Here is a 21,756-nt window from a genome sequence, read left to right on the forward strand (position 1 = left end):
CGTCGGGCGGAGATGGAAATGAAATCAAAGGACGTTACGCGATCAGCGCGACAATCGGGGTTCAAATGGAGAAAGGGAAATGTTGAGGCATTTTCTGGAGATCGGGGTTCAATTGGAGAAAAGGAAATGTTGAGGCATTTTCTGGAGATCGGGGTTCAAATGGAGATTGGAGTTGAAGATTAAATCCGGGATGAGGTCCTCAGGATTATCTTCTGTTCATGTGTCACCTTAGACTTTGGCTGAGGCCAATGGAGGTCGTTATGGGTGTCTTCTGAGGAAGAGATGCACATGTTACCTTCCTTTTGTGAAGGTATACCCTCTGATATGTCGCCATCAGAGTGGTGTTTGGTGTTATTTCCGATGTTGCCAGCGGAATTATCACAAGAAAGCGGAGAACGGGGTTCAAATGGAGAAAGGGAAATGTTGAGGCATTTTCTGGAGAGCGGGGTTCAAATGGAGAAAGGGAAATGTTGCGGCATTTTCTGGAGAACGGGGTTCACAATGGCGATCGCAAGTTATCATCAGGCGACTGGGGTTCAAATGGAAAATGGGGTTCATTATTTTGGCAAACAAGATGACGGGGTTCAAATGCAGTGATCCGGGATCATTTGCGCGAAAGGAAAATTTCGGGGTTCAAGAAAATGAAAAAAGAAGAGCAATCAAGAGAAAATTTTTGGGGTTCAAGAAAAGTAAAAAAAAATGATGACAATCCCCAGCGGATATGTGGTGTTCAGGCCATGGTTATCCCTGTGTTACCATTTATTTTGGTATCCAGGTCGACGTTTCTGTTTCGGTGATCAGGCCGACTTTCTCCGTTCCAGACGGGTGTTTCTTTCAAGATTGTGTTCTTTGCCGATTCTGACAGGAATTGTTAATTATTTCCCATCAGAGTGCAAATTGTTCGTCTGTTCTTGGTATTCAATCACTCTTCATCCTGATCATCTGAAAGCCGAGGCTGTTCATATCGACAGGTTCACAGTGGATTGAATAGGGGCAGCTGTAACACCTCAAAATTTGCCCTCCTCTCTTGGGACTAGCTTTGCATTTTTACATATCATTTGTAGGTCATTAGGCATTGCATATTTGCATAACATGTGGCTACATTGAGCAAGTCATCCTCCTAAGTCTTGATCAGAAGATAAAAGGTTGATGTATGCAAGCTAGGGTTTCATTGAATTGATTATTAATCATCTGAGGATATGTGGTATAAATTAGGGTTTCATGGTTTCTCAAGGAGATTGAGCTTGATCCTGGGTGAAAGGGTACATCATCATCATCATGGTTTTGTCATCATCCCAGAGATTCAAGAGATTGATCAGATACCTTGAGATTAGGGTTTTGACCACTGGTCAACCCTAATCATCTGCATTGGGCCAATTAGGGCTTGGCAAGGAGATGGGGTCTACAATGGATATGGGGATCATTTCATGGTTATATTGAGCTTATGGAAGCTAGGGTTTCATCATTGAGCCATTTCATCAGGAGTTTGAAGCTCAAGTTGATCAATGCACAGCAAATTCATCTATCAGTCAAAAAGGTCAACTGTGGTCAACTGTGCCTGAATTGATGGATTTGGAGGTGGGAGAGAGTTAGAGACACTTCATTCATGTCTATACAAGTTTCATTTGACATTTCAAACATCAAGAATGAAGAAAATAAAGTCAGATGGGAACTTTCCAAAAATAGAAAGTGACCTATAATTGAAAACTGCCAAAAATGGAAAGTTTTTCACCTCAAAATTGCGTGTCCAAAAATACTTCAAATGAAATTTTGTTCAACATGAAAGTTGTAGATCTTGATCTTACCTTTCTAAAAAGTCCAAGAACATGAATTTCTCATATGTGGTTGGCAAGTTATGATCAAATCATTTTCCAAAAATGTTGAAATTCAAAGTGGCATAACTTTTGAATGGAATGGCCAAATTGGGTGATTTTTCTTTGAGCAAACCACATTTGACATGAACTTTCATGATGCATCATCACATTTCATCAAAAAGCATCATAGCAAAAAGTCATTTTTCAAGTGATTCATTTTGAAAATTGGTGGGAAAAATAGTGAATTTTCAAAATACATGGCTTTTGCATACCAAACCAATTGCAACACATCATAAACATCATTTAGAACTTGTTTGAACTGGTTTTTACTGTTCCATTGGATGCATCTAGAAAAGGCCATTTTGGACATTATACATAAAACTCACTTTGCTAATCTCATTCCAATTTGCTAATTGTGATTAACAAATGGATTAGGAGTTGGTATAAAACATTAATCATAACAGAAAATCATAATCACAAATCACAATTTCAGATCTAACAAACTTTTCATCAAAATTCTCTCAATTTTCTTCACACTTTCACACACTTTTTTCCACAATTTCCATTGAAATCATCATCCATAGTGTGAATCCTTGCTTGATCTATCATCTCCAAGTGCTTGTGTACACCTGTTTCAACAAAATCGTGGCCAAACATTGAGGAATTGGAACTATTGAAACTTGGCATTCTTATGGCATCTTGAAGAATCTTCGAGCTGGAGCTGTTTTGAGCTGAGACATCCATTCCAATCACCTTCCTAAGCATCAAGCATCATCTGTTTTCAACTCTTGGACGTGGAAACGCGCGGATTCAACAGCTGCCATCACCACAAGGTTAGAACTCGATCTCAATAATTCTCAAAATCATGATATGGCTTGTGTAGATCTAAGTTTGTAGAGTACGTTGCAACTTGTGGTTTTGATTTTCATGCTGAATTGAATGAGATATTTGGATTTGAACCTTTGAATGTGAAACTTATTTCGCTCGATCTGTGAAGCATGGTTAGAGTTAGGTCAAATGCTTGCCATATTCGTGATGTACATTGAATGATGATTCCATTGATATATCGTTTGTTCATTTTGGTTGAGATTTGGTCGTATTGATTTTTTCTGGAAATTCTGCTGGTGAATGCTTCAAGAACGCGTCCAGTTTGTGTGTTTGATCCATGCGCCTGGCTTTTGTTTTGAATTTGTTGTTTACCGCGCGTTCCAGCCAATAGCATTGCGCCACCGCGTTTAATGAAAACGCCGCGTTTAGCTTCGTTGCAGGAGAATTACAAAATTGCCATTTCTGAATATTATTTGTATTATTTCATTTTTCTTTTTTCCATTTCATTTCATTTTGATCTTGCATGTTCAAAAATCCATATCTAATTCATTTTTAATCCAAATTTGATGAGAGTTTTTTCACCATTCTCCTTGTGATGTGTAGTTTTTTATGGTGATTTTTAATATTTTTGTGCACGTGTGGAAAAATAAAATGCCTAGGGATTGTTGGAATGTGTCATTTGTGTATATGTTTTGCCATATTGATCATGAAATCTTGATGCCTTATCCAAAATTGATGAAATTTTACATGCATGTTCTTGACTCTTTCCTGGTGATTTTGGTGTATAGTTTGCTAATTTTGAGTTTCTGGTTAGAGAGATATGATGTGATCAAGTTGAGTGTGACAATGTGTGTCACACTATGTTATGCCATGTTCATGAATTTTGTTTCCATGCCTATGCTATGTCTTTTTCCCTGGATTTTTGCATGAGATTCCATCTGTATGTTAGGTTTCACCATGATTTTTTGTAGGATTTGTTGATACATTTCCTATTTGATTGGTATTTTTGTTTGCGGTTTAGTCATTTTTAGGTTTTTCTTGAGTGGTCCACTTACATGCCTTGTAAAATTCTCATACCTTGTCACATGAAGATGAAATTTTGTGGAGTGGTTATTAACATGCTTAACTTCATTTTGGATTTGGTCCCATTCATTTGTCATGTTTTGTCACTGTTTTATGATTGATGGAAGTTGATGCTTGTTTTGATGCTTTGTGTTGGTTTGCTTTAACTTATCTGGACTTAGTGAATTTAATTTCCATACTTCCTCTGGTCCAAATAGCATGAAATTTGATATGCTACTCATTGAATGTGTTCTGTTTAGGCTGGAATGTTTGTGGAATTTATTGAGCTGTTTTGATATTGATTTGATTGTGATCATTCTGTTTGCTCTAATGTGTTTCCAAAATGCATAGTTTGGCATGTTTTGTATATGAAATAGATTTGGTGCATAGTTTTGGTGTGAGACCAATTAGATTCTCTTTTTGCTTGATAAATCTTGGTTTTGATTAATTTTCACTTATTGTTTTGAATTTTTCACCTCCTTTGGACCCTAGGCTTGTCCTAGTGGTCTTGTTTCTCACATTTGAGTTTGACTTTTCAGGTTAAGAAGCAAAATGCTTTAAGGAGATTAATGCAAGTTGATTGAGTTTGGTTTATATGCTTGTTATGGACTAACTTGGGTTTTTTTGTAGGATGCTTGACTCATTTCATTTGAGTTGATTGTGCTTTGCATATTGCATTGTTTGATTACATTGTCTGTTGGTTCTTATCTTGTCTGTTTTGACTCTGTGATTGGTATACTGACTGAATTAGATTGATTTCAGGTACTTTAGTCGCTAACAGTTCATCTTTGAACTTGTTGTGCTGCTGCTTGGTTGTATAAACCAATTGAGGTAGACTCTCTTGTCTCCATGTAGTTTGGAAGACCTGGTTTGTTATTTAGCCAGGCAACTGTCTGAAGACCTCCTTAAGAGGCGATGTTTGTGATTGTTTAACTTTGTCCTCAAGCAGGAAAAGACCTTGATTAAGGCAATTGGCAGAATCCAAGGGATGTGCAATCCATCCCCTGCTATTCTTGTTGAGTCGTCCCTCTGCTCACACCACTGTGTTGATGCATTGGGACATTAACCCAAGATCAGTTGAGTCAGAGTCTTGAGTGTAGAAGGGTTCCCACTTTCTGAACCCACACTCCTTTGTCTGAAGCTCTCCCTGGCCAGGGATAAGAGCTGTGAAGTCTCATCTTCACTCACCTTTCATCTGGCTTCACCCTGACTCTCAATGTCAGGGTTAAGAGCTAATATCACCTGACACAGTTGTGTTGCTTTTGCAACTTACCCCTTGATTGAGCCCACCTTGTCTGGATATAGCGTGTGCTAACTGTGAATGTTTGATTTGTTTTGTTTATGCTTGCATGCTTTGCTTTTTCCTGGTTAGGATTAGCTTGCCTGTGCAAGTTAGGATAAAAACCATAACATAGGGCAATGATGCATGATAACATCTAGGCTCGAGTACAGCTCCCTAGTAGTGTGTCTCCCTTTGTATCTGGTTAGGTGATAATTTCTTTCCCGTTCAGGGGAACTACGTTGCCCTGATCCTCATACCAGATGAGGTACGTAGGCAGGAGGTCGCACGAGATCTCTCCGGGCAAACCCTTTGTTTTCTTTTTGTGTGTGTTTGCTTGACAGTTGCTAGGCTCGAGTTCCCGACTCCCTAGTAACTTGTTGCTTGTTTCTTCTTGTGTGTGTAGGAGATGGATGTAAGCCCAGCCATTGACATTCCGTATCCTCTTGTTGTGTGCTTGGAGTCCGGTATAAGTCCATCAAGTGGCATCTGGTTTCCAGTGTGGGTCTGTTTGGTTTGGAAGCCGATGTAAGTCCAGCGATTGGCGTTCGGGTTCCAGGTTTGCCTGTGTTGGTGTGTGTCTTGTTCGGCGTGCGTGAGCCGAACTACGACAGCTCTGATTCTCGTTCCAGACGAGATACGTAGGCATAGGATGCGATATCCTAGCGAGCCCTCTCCCCTCTTCTCCCACTTGTGGTGTGTGTGTGTGATGTTTTGTTTTAGCAACCTTAACCTATCTTTTGAGCGTGGATCCCGTCGAGTACGACAGATGCGTAGGGGTGCTAATACCTTCCCTTTGCATAACCGACTCACGATCCCATCTCTTTGGTCGCGAGACCATGTCTTTTCCAGGTTTACTCTGAGCGTTTCCTTTCCCTCTTTTGGGATAAATAACGCATGGTGGCGGCTCTGTGTTGTTTTTGTTTTAGCCCGCCGGTTGTTTTTCGCGGATGCGACACTAATGCCATATAAATATATAACAGAACAGTAAATAACAATACATAACAGAACAGTAAAATACACGAAGTCAAATACACTTACAATTGCATTGCTCTTGCTCTAAGACTCTTTCCGTGCTACTTTGACGTTGATCCATCTATCCAAATCAAATATCAATAACATCAATAACATCATAAGGTAATACATATTGTTGCCATCAATGTATTAATGTAAAATTTATAACATCAGTATGAAATCCATTTTCTCACCTTCCCTCTTCTTTTCAACTCAAACACTTTATACAATATCAAATCCTTGAAAGACGTTTTAGAACTCTACATCATAACATAACGTTTTGTTCATAGCATTATTGATGTTCCAGGAAACATTCAGGGCATATAGGTTTTGTATTCTTCGTATATCCACTCCCTCACCTTTCGGCTCTCTTGTACTCTTTCCAATGTCACAAATTATTTCAATATTTGAATCTGAATCATAACACCTAAAGTAAAACTATTTTTTGTAAAGCATATCTATTTATATTTTATTCAATTTAAAATGACTATACTGTTAACTTTAATCTATCAAAGTTTAAGAGTGGATATTGTTAACCGCAGAAGTTAAGGCTGAAAAACCGGACTATTCAACCTGCTATAGCTAGCAGAACAATAACTTACTAACTTAATTGTTATGTTTCAATCAACATTTGTAATTAGAGAAAGAATATTAATTAATCATTGCTTCATTAAACAAACTTGAAAACTCACAAATGGGAAGACACTCTTGTTGCTACAAGCAGAAGCTTAGGAATGGACTATGGTCTCCAGAAGAAGATGAAAAATTACTAAGGCATATAACAAAATATGGCCATGGATGCTGGAGTTCTGTGCCTAAACAAGCAGGTAAATTTAATTATTCAATTAAATCAAAATTATTATATAGTTATAATAAAGTGAAAAATTCTTAATTTAATTCATCTATTTTCAACTCAATATCAGATAACATAGCAGGAAAAAAAACTGACATAAAACTCAATATTTCTAACATAAACCAAAAAAGAAACCGACATAAAACTCAATATTTCTAACATAAACCAAAAAAGAAACCGACATAAAACTCAATATTTCAAACAACTAACAAAGCATAATGTATGGTAGCTTATGTTGCGGGAAAGAGATGAAGGAACAGAGTGAAAACAGAATAAAATCATAAGTTGTGTCTTTACCTAAGTTCCAAAAATCACGGTTCATGCGGGGGTAGAAAAAGTCACATTCCAGTTTCCAAAGATCAACCCAAAGTAATCAAATATTATGCACAAATCAAGTTTTTAAGTTAGAGAGTTAGAGAGAACAAACAGATTCATCGAAACAACAACAGTATAAGCAAAAAAAACACAAACTCTAATCACTTGTAGAGTGAGAGAACTGGTCCAAAGCCTTTAATCACCTGTAACAACAACAATCATCATAAACCCTAAATTAAAAACCTTAGATTCAGAAACCCTAATTAAAAAATCCTAACTAAGAGTGATTTAACGGAGAGTGTGTGAAACTAAGACTTACTAACTAGAATGAAAGAGTGAAAGATCTGGAACGAGTGGAGTGAGGGAACGAGTGGAGTGAGGGAACGAGAGAGTGAGGGAATATTTCCTAGGAAAAACGAGAGTGAGAGAAGTGAGAACAAGAGATGGAAAGGAAAAACGAGAGTGAGAGAAGTGAGAATATGGAAAGGAAAGAGCGGTATTTCGTGGATGGGCGGGTCTGGGTACCCGTGGGTCCATTTTTGGTACCCGACCCGTTCTTTTGAACCCCCTGTAACCCGGTTGACCCGTTGGCCCGATCCAACTCGCCCAAATTCTTTTTTTTTTCCGGGTTTCACCGGGTGGGCGGTTTATGTCCACCCCTAACCTCACTATACAGTACGGTCTCCCTCTCCTTCTCCCAAGAAAACACACACACAACTCTATTCATTTTCTCTCTGCTGGAAATCACCTTTCATAACTCTCTCTTAGGCTCACACACTCAATCCTCACAAATATCTTTTCTCTCTCTACACACTAAAAAAACAGAAAAAGAAAACTAAATAGGAGGAACATCTCTCTTACCTACCTACTCACTCTCTCTATTTGCTTCAACAAGTTCTGTTGTCTCCCACCGTCACTACCCTCCAACTTTTAAATCAACCTTCACCTCTCATCTCCGTCGCGAAAACCGTCAACTTCCTTCGCTCACACATACTCTCTCTGTCTCCCTCATTTTCCATTATCTACCCTTAAACTCCCTTCAATTTTTACTCACCACGAGACACCCATTTTCGGCTTCGTTTCCGATCCAACTCCGTCCTTGCTTAGCCTAGATTCACATTAATAACCACATAACAAACCGAACAACAAGTTTCATTACATTCACTTCAATCTTCCCAAGCGAACAAGTTCAGTTTCCTTTTTCTCGCGATTCCGGAAATAGCCACCGCACTTATTCGTTACGAAAATTTCGAAGTAACAACTCAACAACAATACGACACCTCCACGCATAGTCTTGCACAACTCGACGATTGTTAGCTTTGTTCTTCTTTGCGGTAATATTTTAGGTGATATTTATGGTACATTACGTTTTGGTGTAGCTTTACGTATTAATTTTGATTTATTGGCATTATTGCGGACTTTGTTTTGCATACTTGGTGATATTCTGCATATTTGGAAATTTGTTGTGTGTGGTTATTGTTAGTTTTTCTTCATGCTTTGTTTGGTTTAATACAGTGTCGGGTTTGTAAACATGGATACACTAAGTAGATACTTCCAAGTCCTTCCTACCTATGTTTATTGTTCATGATTGACTTAAATTGGTACTGTGATGAATATTATAAATAAATCATGCATGCTGCTAATGTGTCTTTCCGAAGAAAATCGCATCACCGATGTTTCTTTGTCTATGGTAAGAAACTTTACAAAGTTACATGTTACATCCTGGTGTAGAAATGTTCTGCCATGCAAGTTGTTAGTTTATTTTAAAATATATGTCAATCCTATGGATGAAATGATTACAATAAATAAATGTGCTCACTTTTTAGTTACTACTTGTTTACACATTTCACCTTTTGACGAGATTTGTAATATCTTCGAAACAATACTGTAAATATCATTTGGGTTGCTATTGTTTTCTGTCATTGAAATAAACCGGATTAAATCCGAGGATTTGACATTTTATTGTCGTTATACCGTCGGATTTTCTTTAGGTGCATCAATAGAATACTTTTACCGCATTATAATTTTACATATGACATTAATCATATTGTCATCACGTACGAACCGGTTTTTGAGCATATTATAATTTACTTACATCAATCATTTTTTTAAAATTAATTAACTAATCGATAATTGTTTAAATTAATTAATTTTAACTATCCTGAATATTTGATTTAAATCAAAATATTTTTTTTATTATTATATTAAATAAATGATTTAATCGAATTTTAATTAGTTAATTTTGTTAATTAGAAATTGATCGATTTATTTCACTATCATCTCAACAATCACTTCAAACCAAAACCATTTTAAACCATTAAAACCACATAAGTCTCTATCCAATATCGAACCCATTTTCAAATACCCTTGTAAGACGATAACTTTTAGCATCGCCATCAACCTCACATAGCTTACTCTTGGGCTTTCTTACAATGAGACCTATTCGATTTTAATTAATCGAGTAGATGATTGATACACCAATAATAACCCAATTTATTCGCAAACACAATTTAAAACCTCGATCCAACATCGAGTATTTTCATTCAAATTAAATTAAAGTATCCAATCACAATCAAATACCACTTCATTTGGAAATGAAAAAGGGGATGGCTTTGAGTTTTCAACTCCTCTCCTCGATTATTTGAATACGAGTTTTCTTACTCGGTTAGTCAAATGGTCGTCATTTCTAATCTATTTAAGCATAAATATATCAAATTCTTTTACAATAAGAAATATAAAGGGAGATGACTTTGAGTCTTCAATTTTTCTCCTCGATTATTTGAATACAAGTTCTCTTACTTGGGTAGTCAAATAATTGTCATTCTTTACAAACCTCCAAACCCCGATTAAATCAAAATATTTTCACAGTAAGCTAAATGAAAAGGAGTTGACTTTGAGTTTTCAACTTCACTCCTCAATTGTTTGAATACGAGTTTTCTTACTCGGTCAATCGAACAATTGTCATTTTTCCGCAAATTAATAAATTTATCAAATCATTTCATAACAAACTGTACGAAAAGGGAGATGGTCTTGAGTTTTCAATTCCTCTTCTCAAATGCTTGGATATGAGTTGTTTTACTCAGTCATTCAAGTACTTGTCGTTCATTCTAAAAATACATCAACCATACGCAAACTTATTTTCGTAATCACTCAGATGAAAAAGAAAGCGGTCTAGAGTCTTCTATTCCCTTTCCCGATTATTAGGATACGAGTTGTCTTACTCGATTATCCGAGTATTCGTCATCCATTTAAAACACCTTAATTATTATCAAATCCTTTCTATAATTAAGGATGAAAAGAAAGTGATCTAGAGTCTTCTATTCCCTTTCCCGACTGTTAGGATACGAGTTGTCTTACTCGACTATCCGAGTAATCGTCATCCAACCAAAAACATCTCAACATAACCAGTCAAACAAAATATCCAACATATTAATCCAACTTGTCGCCCCCGTGTGACCAAAACTCTTTTCAGAAAGAACACCATTTAATCCTTTCTAATGCGCACAACAAACCAATGCTTAAACCTCCGCCGAGAGTAGACAAGCCAACGTTTAGCCTTTAGGATGCGATCTAAACAGTTCTTCATTAAAAAACACCAATCAACCGTAGTTCCCCGAACTACGAATGCTCTGATTTCCTTATTTAAGGATACGTAGGCAGGAGATTGTTGTATCTTCGCGAGCACACTAATAAAAAACCTCCCCTTTCTCCTTTATGAGGTTCTCATCCATTTCTATTTTCGATATTTTATAACCCAAAGATAACAAACAAACATAAATTAACACACGAAATGCAAATTAGAACTAAAAGGTTCCTGTTGAGTACAACGGGCGTAAGGGATGCTAATACCTTCCCCTTACGTAATCCACTCCCGAACCCGAATATGGTTGCGACGACCATTATTCCATTTCCTAAAGGTTTTATCGATATTTTCCTATCCCTTCATTGGGATAAATAAAGTTCGGTGGCGACTCTGTTCGAACGTAATTTTTTCCGCGACCATCGCGAGGAATCGTATTTTTCGAGATGCGACAGTATGGAAAGAGACAAACAACGTCATATGAGATGTTGACATGCAATTGTGTTTTGATCGATGGTTTAATAGAAATTATATAGGGAAGCTAATTAAATGATGTTGACTATTTTTTAAGAATTCTTTATTAGATATCGTAAGATAGTTTAATAAATTAGATTTAATAGAGATAAATAGAATAAAAATTGATCCCATAAACATTTAAGGAGATATTTATCAATTATCATCAAAGTGAATTATAAGAACACTTGAAAATAGTTCCTAGAAATAATTTAAGAAATATTTGTGTATTTTTGCGAGAATTGTCTGATCATTTTTCAGGCAATAGTTTACCCATATTACATAAAAAAAAAATTGTCGTCAAAAGCAATAGATATTATAGTGATATTGTCTAATACTGATTCACATTTTGTTAGTGTAAGCAATCCTACCAACTTTGGACCATCCCCCATATATATATATATATATATATATATATATAAACTAATCCTACTAACTTAACACACATCAACACTACCATTTGCAGTTTCTTACCATCATGGAATTTCACAATACTTTCTATACAATTTCTTATATGTACTACTTTCTCTTGCTTCTGGTGCTGTTAAAAATAGTTAAGATAATGAGTAGTAAAAAATCCGTGGTTAACTTACCACCCGGACCATGGACATTGCCTCTCATAGGAAACATACATCAGATTATCAGCAGCTCACTGCCTCACCACTGTTTCAAAAAATTGGCAGAGAAATATGGACCTTTGATGCACCTCAAACTTGGTGAAGTACCATACGTAATAGTTACTTCACCAGAAATGGCGAAAGAGATTATGAAAACACATGACGTCAGCTTTTGTGATAGGCCAAACCTTATGTTGTCCACAATAGTTAGTCACAATGGTAGAGATATTGCTTTCTCTGCGTATGGGGAATATTGGAGGCACTTGCGAAAGATATGTGTTGTAGAGCTATTAAGTGTAAAGCGTGTACAATCATTTAGGTCCATAAGAGAAGAAGAATGTTCAATACTAATCAAATCAATATCAGCAAGTGAAGCTTCTGTTGTGAATCTGAAGGAGAAAATTTTCTCAATGACATGCGGGATAACGATGCGAGCAGCTTTTGGGAAAAAGAGTAGACACCAACAAGAGTGTTTGATAAAAAAGGATATGTGGATGAAACAGATTCGCACCTGTTAGTATACTTAAAGTCTGTCATCAAAGAAACACTGAGGTTGCATCCTTCTCTACCGTTGTTGGTTCCAAGAGAGTGTAGGGAGAAATGTCGAATCAATGGGTATGATATACCAGCTAAGACAAGGGTTGCTGTTAATGTTTGGGCTATTGGAAGAGATTCAAGGTATTGGGTTGAATCTGAGAGTTTCAAACCGGAGAGATTTCTTAATAGTCCAATTGATTTCAAAGGCACAGACTATGAATACTTACCATTTGGTGCTGGAAGGAGAATGTGTCCAGGCATTGCTTTTGGCATACCCAACGTTGAGTTGCCTCTAGCTCAGTTACTTTACCATTTTGATTGGAAGCTTCCCAATGGAATGAAGAATGAAGAACTTGATATGACTGAGTCATTTGGTATTACATCAGGAAGAAAAAGTGATTTATGCTTGATTCCTTTTACTCGTCGTCTTTGATATGCATTTCTTTTCTTCCTATACTTACAATAAGGAGTATGATTTTCTTATTTATAATAAATAAAGTTTCTACTTGTAATACTTACAAATAAGGTGGTCGTGTTTTCTCGACAGTTATTGCATTGCGAGATAGATTTATGTCTAAGAAAAAACTATTTAATAGAAAGGTCATTAAAGACCCGAAGGAATCTCGTATAACATTTGTGGGGATCGATTTGAGTTAACCTCTCGTTTGTTTGTTGGTGACCTATAGATTCGACTCCAGTGACAAATATATGATTTTATATGTGGTCAAGGATGCATTGGTTTAGATTTGTTTTTGAATTTTTCTTTTATTTATAGGCTCCAAGCCTATGTTTAGGTAGATTTATCAGGATTTGTCATGATACTAGTTTGGAATTGGAGTTGATTTGAAGGATAAATGTAAACTTTCACTCTTTCCCGGATTGACTTAAAAACTCTATACTATGTCTTAATCAATTGTGGATCGAGACCCTTGATACCAACCCCTGGTGCTAGTGGTTCTTTTGGCATTTTCCTTGCGAATTTGGTATGATGTCAGTGGATTTGGGATTTGAGCTCTAACTTAGTCCTATTTAGCGGTGATTGTTGTGCATGTTTACTTTCGGGTTTCTTTTTTATTTATGAAAATGACTATTTATACACAAAATGATACAGTACACCAATATGATGAACCAATATGATGAACAGTAAAATATTATAATAAATAAAATATTATTTTATAAATATATATATATATATATATATATATATATATATATATATATTATTTTTTTTATTAAAGACTATTATGTGATTAACCAACGTAACCAATATTTAATATTTTATTAATCAACCTTATTTTACTATTAAAATTATTTTTATATCTGGATGTTAATTAACCAACTTTATAACTTCGTTAACCACTTTTTTACATTTCATTAACCAACTTTATTTTCATATACAAATCAATGTTCATGCACTGTACATGGACACTGTTCACATGAATACTGTTCATGCGTACGTACTGTTCATATGATACTGTTCACGCAACTGGTCATGTACTGTTTTACTGTTCACGGTATTATTCACTATATTTGTGAACAGTATATAAAGGTGTAGGTGTAAGTTATAGTGTAAGAATAACATAGTTGTTTATTTATTATCTGTATTCATTATTATTGCTTTGTTATTTTTTTGTTGTCTCCAATTAGTTGTTATTCTCTTGGCTTGACTTCCCTTGTGTCAGGTGACTTTATTATGTACTTTGTTAGGTTCTTTGGCCCATTTTTAAATATACAATTTTAACATAAGAGAAACTAGCGATGCAAAACATCTATATGAACTCCTTATATTTTCCTTTTAAATTTCACAAATTAAACTATAAAAAATCTATTTTTGTAATTAAGAGATAAATGTTTAGGTATTTTAGTTTTACTTCACTTAACTAATTGAATCAAGGAAAATAGTAAAGCATTTTTAAGTTTTTCACCTCGACCAATAATTTGAGGGGAAAAGAAACAAGCTTTTCACAACATCCCTCTCGTTATCTCGTCCACCAAACTAAGTTAAAACTCAGTTTTCAATTGAGGTAATTCTTTTTTCTCGTAGTAGTATAACCCAATAATATTGAAATTAAGACAATTAAAAAACTCCACAAGACCTTCAAGCTTCTATTCAACAACAATCATTAATCGATTATGTATTTATAGAGAATTACACTTAACACAAAGAAAAGTATCATAACATAGATAATAAAAAAATATTTTGATCAAAAGAATATAAATGCATATAAATCATCCATCTTAGCAATCCTTCGAAAGAAATAATTAAATCATACATTAACTTGTTATATTTAATTTTTTTAAACAAATATTTAATAATATTTTTAGGTTGAATATCTAAAAAAAAACCTATTTTTTGTTTTTGTTTTACTTCCAAGTAATATTTTAAGATTGTTGAATTGTAATTCCTTGTGTCGAAGCAGGTTGTTTGACAGGAACAAAGAAGTGTCGAGCCACCTAGTGTGTTGAGTTGTGTCAGTGTGTCGAAGTGTCGAAGCATGTTGCTTCACACATGATTTCGACTTAGATCTATTTTAGTAGTGTTAGCTAATTTGGGCTTTTATAGTTTTGAGCTTTGGCTTGGCGTCCAAGTTAACCTAAATCTATAAATAGAGAGTAACCCTTATTATTGTAATGAAGTGAATATAGTATTCATAACATTTGTAATTCACAGTTGCAAAGTGAATAAGAAGTTTTCCACCGTTTATGGACAGAGAGAAACTCTACAGAATTTTAATTCTTCTTCTCTTTCACCGTTCTTTACTTTCTTTCCTTCTCCATTGTTCTTCTCTTTTCATTGTTATTGTGTGAGTGATAACAATCTTGTTCATCAAGATTGATTGAAAAATTTCATAAGTTTTGGTGGATTTCCAACATTTGGTATCAGAGCTCCGATTTAATCGATTCGTGGGAAGAAAATCACCATGGTAATGAATCATCCAAACGGTTATTTTCCAACAAATCTTCTGATTCTCAAGAACAACAATTATGAGAATTGGTGCAAGCAGATAAAGGTTGTGTTATGTTAGCAAGATCTTTGTGATCTTGTGAAGGAAGGAGTAGCAATTCTTGCAGAAGACGCAACAAATCAAGAAAATGTTGCACATAAAGAATTGATGAAGAAATATTAAAAGCTTTCTTTATAATCCATCAATGTGTTAATGCAGATAACTTTGAAAAGGTTAGTGATGCAGAGTCAGCGAAAGAAGCATGGGAAATTATGGAGAAATCATTTAGGGGTGCAGGAAAGATGAAAGAGGTGAGGTTATAAACTCACAAAAGAACGTATGAATTGCTTCAAATGGAAGACAAAGAAAGAATAACTGATTTCTTCACCAAGGTTACGAAATTGGTGAATCAAATCAAGATATATGGAGAAGTGTTGACATCAAGATCTGTTGTTGGAAAGATCTTGAGGTCGTTGGCTCTAAAGTTCGACCACGTGGTAGTAGCCATTGAAGAGTCAAAGGATTTGTCAAAACTAACAAAGGAAGAGCTCAAGGGACGCTTGAATCTCATGAACAAAGAATGCCTGAAAGAGCTGCAGGAAAGTCAAAGAGTGATATGACTTTGTAAGCGCATTCAGCAAAAGAAAGGAAAGGCAAAGGAAGTTGGAATGGTAACAAAGGAAAATGAGGTTACCACAATTCAACCGGTCAAAACCAGCAAGAAGGAAATTGGTCGAATAAGATAAAACCCTAGAACCAAGGCAACCAAAGAGGTGGTGTTGCAGGTAGAGGAATAGGTGATGGTCAAAAGCCAAACAAGAGTCACATTCAGTGTTACAATTGTCAGAAGTATGGTCAATATTCTAGTGATTGTCCAAAAAAGCAGAAGAATCAAGAAACTTATGCAAAGCTGGCGAAACATGAAGAAGAAGAGATGTTGTTGATGGTTACAACAAGAGATGAAAAGAGATTCAAAGCCATATTGGCCGAAGAAGAGACCAATCGAATTGTTGTAGCCTCCTCTGCCTTTGATTGAGCCTGCAGAGCCATATCATTCTTCGAATTTCTTGTAACTCTTTCATCCATTCTTTGTTCATGAGATTCAAGCGTCCCTTGATGCTCTTACTTTGTCAGTTTTGACAAATCTTTCGACTCTTCTATGACTACTACCACGTTGTCGAACTTTGGAGCCAACGACCTTAAGATCTTTCCAACAATAGACCTTGATGTCAACACTTCTCCACATGCCTTAATTTGATTCACCAGTTTCGTATCCTTAGTGAAGAAATAATTTATGCTTTCTTTGTCTTCCATCTGAAGCAATTAATACGTCCTTTTATGAGTTTGTAACCTCACCTCTTTCACCTTCTCCGTGCCTCCAAACGACTTCTCCAGAATTTCTCATGCTTCTTTTATTGACTATATATCACTAACCTTTTCAAAGTTATCTGAATTAATACATTGATAGATTATAAAGAGAGCTTTATAATCTTTTTTCTTCAATTCTTTACGTGCAACCATTTCTTGATCTATCGCGTTTTCTACAAGCATTTGTACTCCTTCCTTCACAAAATCCCAAGATCTTGATAACAAAACACAACCTTTATCTGCTTGCACTAATTCTCATAATTATTTTTCTTGAGAATTGGAATATTCACTAGAAAATTCACGTTTGGATGATTCATTGTCGTCGTGATTTTCTTTTCACGAATCGCTTAAACTAGAGCTCTAGATACCATATGTTTGAAATCCATCATAACCTATAGAGAATTTCAATCAGTCTTGATGAACATGATTATTATCACCCACTCAATTACAATGAAAAAAGAAGAAAGAAAGAACATTGGAGAAGAAGAAAAATATTTTTTATAGAGTTTTCTCTCTTCCCCAACCTGTGGAAAACTTCTTTATTCACTTGCAATTGCAAAATTATGTGAATATAATGTAATGAGTTCTATCTTCTCTTCATACAAGAATAAAGGTTACTCCCTCTATTTTTTTTATTTAGGTTAGCTTACTCTTTAAGCCAAATCCCAAAACTATAAAAATCCAAAATAGTTAACACTATTAAAAATGGGCCTAAGTCAAAATCCTGTGTGAAACAACATGCTTCGACACACTAATACAACTCGATACACTAGATGATTCGACACTTCCTTGTTCTATCGAACAACCCGCTTCGACACAAGGAATTACAATTCAACAGAGGGCTTGGTCTCTGTGAAATTCTTCATCTTGTATATAGTTTTATTGCACAATGAATTTTTCCCATTTTTGTTGTTGCATTTTTTTATAAATATATATGCTATAAGATATAAACTAAGAAAATTTATATTTTAAATAAACAAGGGATTTCCTCTTGGTAGGAACTCCTAACAAAGGTAAAAGAAACCTTTTCCTAACACCTCTCACCTCAAGTATTATTACAAACTAAGAGAAAATTGGGGTTTTTTACTTCACTTAACTAATTGAACAAAGGAGAAAAGTAAGGCGTTTTCAAGTTTTTCACCTCGACCAATAATTTGAGGGGAAAAGAAGCAAACTTTTCACAACATCCTTCGTTACCTCGTACACCCAACTAAATTAAAACTCATTTTTCAACTAAGATAAAAACTTTTTCTCGTAATAGTATACCCAGATAATGTTGAAATTAAGACACAATTGAAAAACTCCACAAGGCCTTCAAACTTCTATTCAGCAACAATCTTTAATCGACCCTATATTTATAGAGAATCACACTTAACACAAAGAAAAGTATCATAACATAGATATATAAAAACATCTCGATCAAAAGAATATAAATGTATATAAATCATCCATCTTAGCAATCCTTCAAAAAATATTTAAATCTTACATTAGTTTATTATATATATATTTTTTTTAAAATAAATATTTAATAATATTTTTTGGTTGAATATCTAAAGTGAAAATCTATTTTTGTTGTTTTACTTCCGAGCAATAGTTCAAGGTTACCACGAGCTTTCACTTGTTAACTCGAATCCACATGCAAAAAAAATTCCTTTTAACTCATCATCCTCCAATTGAGTTCAACTTATATATATTTTCGTTATATATAAAAAAACAAAAATACATGCATTGACACGTACACAAATTTACTACTTATTTCTTTTTAACTCATTATCCTCCAATCAAGTTCAACTTGAATTTTTTTTGTTGAATATCAAAAGGAAAATATGAGAATTGTATGTCTCTTATCACACAAGATTTTTTTTATAAATAATCACTAATTTCAATTTAAATCCCTAAATAACTTATTTTAAAAAAAACACCTTTCTTAACTAATGCGCCATCCAAAAGAGCTATAGAGAAGGTGTCATTACCCTTGGCACATGCATGCAAAGCCAATGCATGTAATGATCACATGCATTGGCGCATGCATGTGTGCAGGTGTGTATGTGCCACATGCATTGGCGCATGCTTGTGTGAGCGCGTGTTCTGGCGCATGCATGGTTTTCTTCTTATATAAATACCACCCTCACATCTCCATATTATCTCACACAACACCTTACCCTCTTCCATTTTCCTTCAAAATCACCTTAAATTTTGTTTTCTTTAATCATGTCTGAATACATTCACAAGAGAAATGTCGATTTAATCGTTTCAACAGTCGCACCTCCGATAAAGATTCGACTTTGGAATATAGATTCATTTGAACATCTTAATCGGACGTTGAATCGTTGGTTAGATGGAGAAATTGCAGATGGTGAAAGGATTAGAAGAATTCAATGGTTTGAGTCCATGTTCAACCAAAATGGAGAAGGACGTGGATATTAAGAGTGAGACGTTTCTAGAATGATGTATAATATGTTCAAAATTATTTTGATGGTTGTAATCGCCTAGTTATAGTAATGGTATTTTAATTATTGTAGTTGTTTGTGTTGTTGTTTATGTGTTGCTTGTGTGTTGAATGAGTTGTATTTGTTTGTGATGGTATTTCCTCACAAAACTATCATATGAAATATTTTTTTTTATTATTGCAAAAGAGGTACATGCAAAATTATCTTGTTGTGTTTGTTCCAGCACTAGGACAGTTAGTACGATTGTGACCTAGCTGACGACATGAACTACATAATCGAACCATTTTGTTTGCCACATCCATTTCGGTTCAAATACGGGTGCTGTTTGGGAGGCCCTTTTTTTTCTTCGCATAACTTCATTGTGCCAGAGAATGTCCCCTTGATATTATGGCCAATAATCCTCTTTTGTAACAACTGAAAATCTAATTTTGTAAACATTGGAAAGGATTATGACTTTGTAAATGTTAGATAGTAAGTAGGATGGATCCCTTTGAACCTTTGAACATGCCGCAATGACATGGGAGCAGGGTGTATGAAAGGCTTGGAACTTTCCGTAGTCGCACCAACCTCTATCTAGTTCCACTTTGTATTGTCTCATCGATATGCCTTTATTGTGATCCATGGACTCAATAACATTGTACCAACCTTTAGTACGGTCAAACACCGTGACCACGTGTGTGTTTGCTTTGGCAACTTCGTGTCTAATGAATTTTATTGAAGCATCACTGAACAATTGCCCAGATTACAACACTGAACTCCATTTGGAACGCCTGGTCTCAAACAACGCCCCTAGCCTGAAATATGTCGTCTGCACTAAAGCGGTTATAGGTAGGTTTCAGATGCCTTTGAAGATAGAGTTCATTGATTCCACAAGATTTGTTGTCATGTGGCCCCAACATTGACCATTGTCGTACGCCCTAGTCCACTTCTCCAATGGAATACTGTCGATCTACCGTACTACATATGCGTTTGAAAATCTGATGTCTTCGCGGTAGTGTTTGAAAGAAGGTTCTGTTAATGCATAGCATGAGTTGACAACCTTCTTCGGCAACGTTTTGACTTTGATCTCCCGCATAAAATTTTGAGCGATATGTCTAATATAGAAGACATGCGTCGACAGAGGATCCTGCCAACCATTATCAATGTTTTTGTGTGCACCAACTATTGAAGGGTGTCAGTCAGAGATCAAACATAAGTTAGGATGAGGAGCAACGTGTGTCGCACCTCGAAAAAATGGGGATACGACTTCAAAGCAAAGCGCGATCGCACGCTCGCAATGATGGACTGAACAGAGTCGCCACCGAACTTTATTTATTCCCAAAAATGGGAAAGGGAAAATATCGATAAAACCCCTAAAAGAAAAGAAAGGATAAGATATGGTCATCGCAACCAATATCAGGGTTCGGGAGTCGATTACGCAAGGGGAAGGTATTAGCACCCCTCACGTCCGTTGTACTCAACGGGAACCATTAGGTCAGTTGTATGCATTAGTGTTAGTTTGAAATGTTAGGCTTTTCAGTTTATTAGGTGGGAAAGAAAGAATAAAAGAGAGGAGAAATGTTTTTGGATTTTTGACGAAGGACTAAACCTAAGTTTTTTATTAGTGGGCCTGACAAGATTTAAAAATCCTGCTCCTACGTATCTCAAAAGAGAAATCAAGGCTTACGTAGTTCTGGGTAGAAAAATGTTTGTTTGTTGGTCGATTTTAGCGAAAGCTATATTGTATTAATCGACAAAAACATCGTTTTACCCAAAACAGATGAGGAGTGAACGCATACCACACATCGAACGGATTTATAAATCTACATTCGGAAAAGCGTCATTTATCTCTACTCAACAATCGTGGCCGAAACATTGTTTTGTATCACTTAAGACAATATATCTTTCATTTATAAAAAAGGTTCTTTGATTAGTCGCACGGCGGCGAGAAAAGGGTTTGATTGGTTGGATGTATTTTGAGTGATGGCGAGAACTTGGATGAGCGAGATATACATCTCGAATCCTAGCCTCAAGAGTGCACGGTATACACCATGTTCCATTTCCATCTTTATTGAAAAAGTATTAAGGTAGGAATTAGGTATTTTGAAGTTTGAAAGACGAGTACTTATGACCTACAAGCTCTTACAGCTTGGGTCTAATACTCGGGACTACGTCTGGACATTCCACCCAGGCAGTCTGTTTCTTTCCAATATCGCTAAGAAAATGATTCGAATATTTATGAATGTTTTGGAGGGAAGACGAATATTTATGGCTTGCAAGCTCTTACAGCTTGAGCCTAATATTCGGGATTACGACTGGATATTCCCTCCAGGTAATCTTTTTCTTCCAACTTTATTAAGAAGATGGTTTGAGATATTTACAGGTGTTTTGGAGAGAAGACGAATATTTATGGCTTGCAAGCTCTTACAGCTTGAGCCTAATATTCGGGATTACGACTGGACATTCCATCCAGGTAATCTTTTTCTTCCAACTTTCATTTAGAAAATGATTTTGAATATTGGAGTTTTAAAGAGAAGACGAATATTAACGACTTGCAAGCTCTTACAGCTTGAGCCTAATATTCGGGATTACGACTGGACAT

General features: G+C 35.6%; 1 pseudogene; it reads left to right on the forward strand.

Annotated features, from left to right (window-relative positions):
- Nucleotides 1-8,807: 8,807 nt before the first annotated feature.
- On the forward strand, nucleotides 8,808-12,845 carry LOC127121625 (cytochrome P450 71D10-like; annotated as a pseudogene).
- Nucleotides 12,846-21,756: the final 8,911 nt, after the last annotated feature.

This window comes from Lathyrus oleraceus, chromosome 2, assembly GCF_024323335.1.
Source record: "Lathyrus oleraceus cultivar Zhongwan6 chromosome 2, CAAS_Psat_ZW6_1.0, whole genome shotgun sequence".
Classification (NCBI taxonomy): domain Eukaryota; kingdom Viridiplantae; phylum Streptophyta; class Magnoliopsida; order Fabales; family Fabaceae; genus Lathyrus; species Lathyrus oleraceus.